This window comes from Macaca nemestrina, chromosome 12 (assembly GCF_043159975.1).
Source record: "Macaca nemestrina isolate mMacNem1 chromosome 12, mMacNem.hap1, whole genome shotgun sequence".
Taxonomy (NCBI): Eukaryota; Metazoa; Chordata; class Mammalia; order Primates; family Cercopithecidae; genus Macaca; species Macaca nemestrina.
This window is the reverse complement of record NC_092136.1, coordinates 88,369,279-88,376,761: the sequence shown is the minus strand read 5'-3', so window position 1 is coordinate 88,376,761 and position 7,483 is coordinate 88,369,279. Positions and strand designations below refer to the sequence as shown.

The 7,483-nt window shown below is 43.9% G+C and overlaps 1 protein-coding gene across 9 annotated transcripts in view; it reads left to right on the top strand.

Annotated features, from left to right (window-relative positions):
* The first annotated feature begins 3,586 nt into the window (after positions 1-3,586).
* Positions 3,587-7,483, top strand: part of LOC105468894 (glutamate metabotropic receptor 5) — a 580,105-nt gene continuing 576,208 nt past the window's right edge. For 4 of the 9 annotated variants that reach the window (XM_071075939.1, XM_071075937.1, XM_071075940.1 and 1 more), the window contains exon 1: positions 3,656-3,794. The gene's annotated coding sequence lies outside the window, so the exon portion shown is untranslated. Of the gene's footprint in view, positions 3,795-5,787; positions 5,992-7,065; positions 7,185-7,483 lie in introns of those variants that run through there. The other 5 variants (XM_024788821.2, XM_011719375.2, XM_011719379.3 and 2 more) reach the window with 3 other exon arrangements.

The following is a 7,483-nucleotide window of genomic DNA, read 5'->3' as shown; positions in this document are numbered from 1 at the left end:
TGAACAAGCTGAGATATAGCTAAGGTTTGTCAAGCTCTACTTCATTTACCCCGATGTCTTTTCAGTTTCTAAAGCTTGGCAAATGTTGTTCTGCCTCAGAGCTTCCACATATTGTTCCCTCTGCCTGTAAACCCCCTTAATTTTCTTCCCACTCTTTAATCAGCCACCCCTTGTTGATCACACCTCTTAACTCAAACAGAAATAGAGACATGTCACACATTTTGCATAATATACTTTTTAGGTCTTGATTTAATATTTCTGTCTTAGAATTATTTTTAATGTCCAATCAAAACAAGATACCAGTTCCCCTCCTCATGCCCTACTATTCCTTATAACTGTACCTTGTTCTTCATTGTATTTCCCAAAAATTGTGACACATTAGTTAATTTATTAATGTGTTCCTTACTTTAAGCCTCACAAGGACAGGAGATGAATTCTATTTCATACATCATTGCATCCCCAACACCTAGCCATTCCTGGTACATGATAGTTTAATAAGTATTTAATAAATGGCATGAATGAATAAATTTAAACATATATGCACTCACACACATATGTAATAACTTTAAGTTTTCTAAGGCCAAGCAAGTATATATTAATATTTTGTGTTTCATTCTATTATAGTGCTTTGTACAGTAACTGGCAAAAAATAATAGCAATAATAGATGTTTAATGAGTTCATTAAATTAATAAAAACATTCAGAAATTTTTAAGCCACTTGTAATCTTTCATTTAATGAGCTCAGATAACCACATACTTGCAAAACATTTAGAATTTTTATAACCCCCTTGAAGTCTAGAACATGAGCTAGCTAAGTCTGAGAATCACAAGAGCAAAAACAATGTAAGAGGTGGGTAAGTGTGCCCATATTAGGAAAAGGTGCTGTCACTCAGTAGTCTTTCAGACCTCCTGCAAACATTCACATGATTTACCATCAGTGTTGCCAACTTGTACAATGAAGGGCAGCGTATAACAGCTATACCTCTATTATCATAAATATTCATTTAAATATTCTAAATATTTATTGAGAGGACTTAGGTTTTTACTCAGTGAAACCAGAAGTTATTGGAGGAATTTGATTTAAGATAAATTCTTTAAAAGATCACTCTGGATGCTGTGCTGAATATAACCTGTACTAGTTTGGAATTTATCCCTGTAAGGCAGGTAAAAGTTGATAGTTGATGGATTCAACATGGTCTCTCTGAAGGTGGTTAGAAGTGGTAAGATTCTAGGATATATTTTAAAGGCAGAGCTAACAGTATTTCATGACAAATTCTCACATATAAGAAAGGACAGAAATGAATGGAGATTTCAAGTTTTAAGCTTTATGAATTCTGAGAATGAATGAGTTTTCCAGTCCTTTTTTTCTACTGTTCTACATAAGAATTAAAATATTTTGTTCATTAATAGCTCATCCTAAGGCAAAAGTTATACTTTTGAGCAATTTATAATCAGAACTTACTATTGAGATGTAAAACATTGTTTCTATATTCCTTTTAATTTTAGTTTTGCCTAATTCAGCACTTTACAATTAGGAGATGAAGCTATATTTTAAAATGTCACTGAGCAATTTTAAGATTATATAATAATGTTTTCCTTCTCATCTGAAAATTTTGCTATTGCTCAACATGGAGAATGTCCTTCACATTTTAGCTTTTAGAGCATAGGAAGTCGATGTGTATTGATAAGCAGGTATTACATTCATGGAGTGCTTTGTCATTTTTTTGACATGCTTTGACATGTCATGTCATCCCACTCTTGTCATAGAACTGGGAGACAGGTGAGAAGGAAATATGTGTAGGAAATTGAAGAGTTTAAGTGACTGAGTGGCCAACATGGTAACTCCTTCTTTCCCATTCACTAATGTATTTTGATCCAGCTCCAACTGATGGAGAAAAACTGGGAGCTTGGAGTGCCCCATGCTCACTGAAAGCTAAATGTCTCATACAATAACCCAAATTTGACCTTATCTTTATTGTTAATGCCTCAGAATTGGATAAACAAATCACTTTATTCATCGGACTTAATCACATCACCAGAATCATCTAGTCATGTTACCCTCCATTTTCTTGCGAACTCACAAAAAAATACAAAAAAAAAAAAAAAAATTTTGTATTTCCTCACCTATGCCATCTTTCTTGTTTTTTTTTTTTTGTTTGTTTGTTTGTTTGTTTGTTTTTGAGACGGAGTCTCGCTCTGGTACCTAGGCTGGAGTGTGCAGTGGGAGTGATCTCGACTCATTGCAAGCTCCACCTCCTGGGTTCACGTGATTCTCCTCCCTCAGCCTCCCGAGTAGCTGGGACTACAGGCACCCGCCACCACGTCCAGCTAATTTTTTTGTATTTTTAGTAGAGACGGGGTTTCACCGTGTTAGCCAGGATAGTCTTGATCTCCTGACGTCATGATCCGCCCGCCTCGGCCTCCCAAAGTGCTGGGATTACAGGGGTCAGCCACTGCGCCTGGCCACTTATTTTTTGTTTGTTTGTTTGTTTAATTAAGGAAGCTCACTCACAGCTTTCCTGGCCTCTCTCCAAAGACTAAAACTTGTTTTGTGAATTGCAATCAAAGAAATACAAAAAGTAACAATGATCTCATCAGTAGACATGAAAATGCAAGAAGAAAGATGCTGTTGTAAAACTCAACAAGGTGTGGTGGTAGATAGATCTCTTTCTTTTTCTTGTTGTTAAATCCTGAAGCTATCAAACTATAACTTACCTTATTGACAAGGGTCTGGTGGAAAATCTAATGAGCATTAGTAATGAATGCATCAGCAACAATCCCCTTGACTTTAGTGCACTCATCTTTTAATCTTTGACCCAGCTGCTGCAAGCACCTGGTTCCCAAAATTCAGTTAGGAAAATACAATGGAAATAATAATAATAATAATAATAATAATAATAATAATACTGCAATGTCTTTCTTTTCTTTAAGCCATGCAAGTAATTTATACCAATTCCTTTTCAGAGGCAGAAATGAAGTCTGTTTTTGTATTTAAAGATAATCTCAGCATATCTGACAATCCTGGGCAGTTATGGTGGTGGTGAAGGAAGGGAAGCAAAGTCGTTTGAGAAAGTAAAGACATTAAGACATTCAACTGCCAACGAAGAATAAATTTTAACGGATGTAGGAAGAATCGTTTGTAAAAAGTGCAGACAAATGCAAAATGGTATTATTAATAAGTAACATCATTAGAGGCCGTTCTCTCTAACCACTCACACCTCTGAATCATCACGGGGTTCCCTGACTTCCTAGCTCTCTCTACCCTCCAGCAGTGACGCCCCTTCTCCCAATCATTGTCAGGGATTTAAGTGCCATAGTCAAAGAGAACCTTATTATCTACCTGCTCCCCCAGCTTCTCTCTGAGTGACACACCACCCACGCCTCCCCCGCACAGCTTTCCTCCTCCCATGGCTCTCAGAAGGAACGTGAGGAGCAGGAGAGGGAGCCCAAGGCTACCCTCGCCTGAACCCCAAAAAGACGAGGCTTTAAGACCCTTTTTCACCCACTGAGTCTATGCCTTGGCGGTTCTGCCAACCCCCGCCGCGCGCTGCGGGAGTATAAGCCAGTCCTGCGCTGCGCTTCCAGCTGCGTCTGCTCGAGCGCGGCACGTGCTCCCGGCGCTGGCGCGAGAGAGCGAGCGCCACCGCCGCGGGCCCCGCAGCCGTTCTGCCTGCTGTCACCGCTGCCTCCATCGCCGACACTAGCGCTCCAGCTGCAGCCAAGGCCGCTACGAGAGCGCAGGAAGCCCTCGAGGAGCGGCTGCCTGGGGGCGCAAGGCTCAGAGCGCGCACCTGGTAAGCACAGCGCCTTTTTCTTTCTCTTAGCTGTAGTTACCACGGATATAGGATACCGCTGGAGCCCCTCCCCCAGTGCAGGGATGGAGAGCGATCAGGCGAGGGGCGGGAGCTGGGGCTTAAAAGACCCAGGAGGGCAGGTGGTGGGCAGGTGGAGGACTGGTGGAGCCAGGAACACTAGGAGGTCCTGCAAGTTTAGAAAAGTCACCCTGCAAGGACGTGTGCTGTGTGAATCAGACATAAATTTAAGTCAGGAGCCTGGGCTACCGCGGCATAGCTCCAATGGGAGGTTTATGAAGATCATTTTGCTTTTATTTGCATAAGTGAGGGATTTAAGTGGGCTTGTTTCCATAGAAAACGAACTAAAAAAAAATCAGAGGAGGAAAAAATAAAGATCCGAGCCAAAGGATACGTTTGGATCTCTCTCTCTCTCTCTCTCTCTCTCTCTCTCTCTGTGTGTGTGTGTGTGTGTGTGTGTGTGTGTGTGTGTGTGTGTGTGTGTCTGTCATACCGATACATGTGCACGAAAGGCATGGATTTAGGAAGGGAGAGGGGCTCCTCTATCTTTGAGCCCATTAGGTGTTTAGGGGAGCTAATAAGGGCAGTTGTTGGTGCTTCACCCCAAAAAGAGGCAGAGAAGAAGGGACCCTATTGGGTGTAAATGTCAGTGTTCCATTTCTAAAAGGACTACAGTACTAGGAGGGAGAGGTTTTCTAGAACTGTGGGTCATGTAAAGATGGTGCACCTGCAACTCTGGACCTATAAACTCAAGTTCATATACTCCCAGTGGAGCCGGGAAGACATGTTTACTCTTCGTGCCTGTATGGAACTTTGGCAGAGGATAATCACACACACACAAACACACACACACACACACACACACACAGAGAGAGAGAGAGAGAGAGAGAGGTAACGAAAGAACGAAATAAATGAATAGAGGGAAGAGAAGGGAGCTGAATATGACTGAATGGGCTGAGTGGGGTAGTAGAAAGAACAAGAACAGGGTGATCGGGTTTGGCATCACTGCGTTCATTCAGTTCTACCCTAGGTAGTTCCTGGACTAATCTCTAGAAAAACATGACCTTGAACAAGCCCCTTAACCTTCATGTACTCAGTTTCTCTACTGAACAATGTAGAGGATATTCTGCATTTGGGGACATGAAGGTCCCATGCAGTAGTGTTGATGTATGTGTTTGAAGATCTGCATACTAAGAAGTAAGAACACTCATAAAATATGGATAAAGGAAGCTTCAGGGGATTCTTCCTCAAAGTACTAAAGGCAGTTGGCAAGATCCTGACTGTGCTGTCAGGATAATGCATGCTGAGAGGTCTCTGGAAATGACTGAGGAAAATCCGACCTCCAGCCTGCAGCTCAGTGAACTTGGAGTTCTGAGAGCTGTTTAGAAATGTTCAGATCCAGTCTAAAGTCATACGCTATTTTTAAGGTTAGCATTGAGGAAGGTTTGGTGGCAAGGAAAATAAGTGCCAATCCAGTTTAAAGGTTAGGTAGTCAGGGCAGCAAAAAGAAGGTTTTAGAGTAAAACATAAATGCAATGTAATCTGGGCAGAGGGGTTAGGAAGAAGAAGATAATGGATATTCCTCCTGAGACAAGGATGTCTATACTCCTAGGAGTCAACTGGGACTTACCATGTCCTTGACACTCCTTCCACCTGTCTGAGGAAGGCACAGGTGCCCTTTCTCACTCAATGCAGGCTTATTCTTAGAATTTAGGGATCTGTGTCCCAGGTGCTGAGATATGACGGTAAACATGTGAAAACTAAGTCCTGGGAGTGCCTCCAACTCCCTTGCCATGTGAGCATCTGTTTGCAGAGCTGGTCTACCCATCCAGATTCACCCAGGAGTCTGTGTTCCTAAAGGAACTCACTGTGCCACTTGGTGGCACCAAAAAGTTGCGCAAAGAACTCTTCTCTATAAATACAAACTACCACCCCTCCCTCCTCCGCTCTCTCCCCTTCCCCCCTTCCCCCCTTTCTCAGTAGCGGGGAGATTGCTGCACAAGCCGCCCTCAGCTCGGCTGTTCTGCGCACGCTGAGCGGAGGGGATGAGCTTGAGATCATCTTGGGGGGGAAGCCGGGGACTGGAGAGGCCGGCTCTGCCCCGCTGATCCCTGTGGCCCAACTTTTCGGGGGGCTAGCTAGACCGAGTCTCACTGCTCGCTGCGCAGCCAACAGGGGGGTAAGCTTGCTAAGTGTCTGTGTGCCCAAATGTTCCCTGGCCAGAGAAGGATTTAGGATCTATAAGCTTGCTGAGTAGCTCATAGTTTTATTGGGGGAGGGGGACGCGGGTGGAGCGGGGGTGGCCAAAGCCGACAAGATTCAAGTCTACTCCATTTGCGAACAGCCTTAATTAAACCTGTTGGGGAAAAAGGCGCGAGCAATGGGGTGAAGGAGGGAAGAGCTGCAAGGGTTGAAAAGGGGATTCTGCATGCCTTCGCATCCGAGTTCCCGCTCTCTAAGGCCAGGTGCGCGTGGTTTCGAATGCAGAGTGTGCTCCCGCAAACCACCCGAGGGCTCGGAATTGTGAGAAGCAAAGGTGGAGAGGGAAAGAGGACAGAGAATTGCTTTTCAATAGATCGGTTAGCGGTCGCATCCTGGCGCCTGCTGCAGGAAGAGGGGGGACAGCGGGTGGTGCTGAAAGCACATCTCTTTCACTCAGGCTATATTGCCTCTCTTTGAACACCAGCCTGAGCCCTCCCGCTCTTTCCTCTTCCATGGATTTGTCTTTCCCCTCGAACACAAAGCCTGCTAGTTATCCCACGGCGGGAGCATGATCAGCATGCCAACGAGGAAGCCCAGGCTACAGCGACTTAGGGAAGAAAACCCAGGGCAGGCCCTTGAGTGTGGAGGCTAGCCGGTGACCCGAGCCTAACATGCATTAGGACCTCTCCAGGAAAGTGACAGGTCCACCTGGAAGGCTCTTTCAGCTGGTACTTGAATTTACAGCTGCCCTCATTTCCCTTCAGAGGAGTTGCTGTGTGGAAGGGAGATTTAGGAAAAGATAACAAGCGTTTGTGCTTATTTAGACACAATCTTGATGCTGCCTTAGTTGGACTGTAACATCGAGTAACCACGCAGATAGGTTCTCCAACACTTTACTTTTCAATAAGCAATTGATACAGACCAGTGAAAAGGCAGCTTCTCCTTTTCACCTTCTTCTCCATTCGCTACATGGTATTTCATTGTTCAGAGTTTCTCAGGACAAAGCTAGAGCTAATTTGTGTCTCTAATGCTGGGCACTGGCCATTTGAAGCAGCCAAAGGTGCATTGACCAGGACTACGTGCAGCCCTTCCTCCAGTGGGACATAAGCAGGGGTTTTCTGTGGAAGCCGTAGTTGCATGACATTCTACTGTCAGCTATGGAGCGTTCAGGTATGCTACCTATTGTTAGGTGTGCTTTTTGCTGTTTTCTTTATGGAGTGCAGGGAGTTTTCTCCTTTAATTTCTCAGTTCCGTCAATGTAATTACACATGTAAGAATCCATTGTGGCTATTTCTGTCCTTTATGCATGTTTGTTTCAATTTAAAAAGGCCATTGGTTTGGGACTTGAAAATACTGCATCCTGATCTCATTGGGTTAGTAGTGTGTACCCCTCAATTTCCAGCCTTCTCCCCGTGAAACCTCGTCAGCACTCTGGACAGATCTTTCAAGCTTTCTTAGGAAAAAAATAT